Consider the following 1,497-nt stretch of genomic DNA (forward strand, 5'->3'; position numbering starts at 1 on the left):
CCTAATTCATAGATAAAGATAGTTATGGATAGTTTCTATTGTTTTAGTTTGCAGAGGTCTGGGTTTCAGTTCTGCCATTTAGCATCTTAGAAGGATTTCTGAAGGATCATGTGAACTGAAGACTGGAATAAGGATTCTGATCATTTAGTTTTGCCATCACAGCAATAAATAAAATTTTAGAATATAGTAAAATAAAATATTATTTTAAATTTTAATATTACCTTTTTTTACTGTATTGTTGAATAATTGCAGCCTTTGTGCCTTCCAACCTTTTGACAAATAGAGTAGGTCTATAATGAATTACTTAATATTTTGTAATAACTTTTAAATGATAACAATTTTGTGACAAAATTACCAATGATATGTATGCTTACACATCATCAATATGCTTGCAAATAGTTATCAATAATTGATAAATCATTTATAATTTTTGCATATACTTTGATAATTGTAAACTCTTATCAAAGGTACTGTAGCAGTGTACCATGGTATAGCGATGGCATCAGGTGGTAATACCATAGTACCTTTCAAATTCATACACTCTGGTATTTACATAGTGCTTCAAGGTACTTCAGAGATGTATGTTGTTTTACAGAGTATCTCCAAAAAACACAAAAAGGGGTTTTTGTAAGTACATTTTTAATGTCATGAAGATATGATTGCTGATATTTATGATATATGTGCATCTTCTAATGTATATGAAATACTGACCTGTCAGGCACTATACTGTGTTTTAATTACTTACTCATGAACATTATTAAAAAGTGATGCAGTACATTTTGGACATGCAATATCAATTCAATTGCATTTCTGACCTCTAGAGGGTATGGTGGCTTTGCTTTAAGAGACAGAAAGTGAAAAAACAACAGAGGGCAGTAGATCTACAGTAGAAGCACAATACTTAATGGTCAAATTGGCTACATTTAGATTTACGAATGCTTTTATCCAAAGTGACTTACAGAGTAATTTCTTGAATGAAGGTGTTACCATTTCTTTGGTGCAATTCCCTGTATACATGCAGTACCTGAATCTCAGTAGCAGGGAGCACCCAGCAAAAAGAACAGTGGCCATTTTCCAGGCTGCACTGCAGAGCCATTAATAATTGAACTACAATAAGGTATTGATGTACATTGATTGATGTACAAGGTATTGATTCAAGGGTAAAAAAAATAAAAATGGAGACACAGCAATCTGTATATTGCAGCATTATACAGGACACAGTGACCGATGACTATGCAAAATGTAATTAATTGTCCAATGCAAATGATAATGAAGGGTAACTCAAATATATAAATTTTTGGTATCTTGGCAAATCTGAGCACATTTTAAGACACTGTTGAAACTCTAAAAAGAGACACGTGAAATTCCTAAGGAGTAAAACAAAATTTGGGGGAGATCATTTAGTGTAAGCATAAGTCTCCATTTACTTGCATTTTGATCTAGGAGAAACAGTTGAGCTAATAAAGATCTCATTTGTGGGGTCCCCCCCCCCCCAAA

General features: G+C 32.8%; 1 protein-coding gene across 1 annotated transcript in view; it reads left to right on the top strand.

Moving 5' to 3' along the window:
• The window catches only part of LOC107655810 (Down syndrome cell adhesion molecule homolog), a 153,800-nt gene that overhangs the window by 130,024 nt on the left and 22,279 nt on the right, over positions 1 to 1,497 (top strand). The window lies entirely within an intron of this gene.

Source organism: Sinocyclocheilus anshuiensis, unplaced genomic scaffold, assembly GCF_001515605.1.
Source record: "Sinocyclocheilus anshuiensis isolate Anshui unplaced genomic scaffold, SAMN03320099.WGS_v1.1 scaffold1421, whole genome shotgun sequence".
NCBI classification, from domain to species: Eukaryota; Metazoa; Chordata; class Actinopteri; order Cypriniformes; family Cyprinidae; genus Sinocyclocheilus; species Sinocyclocheilus anshuiensis.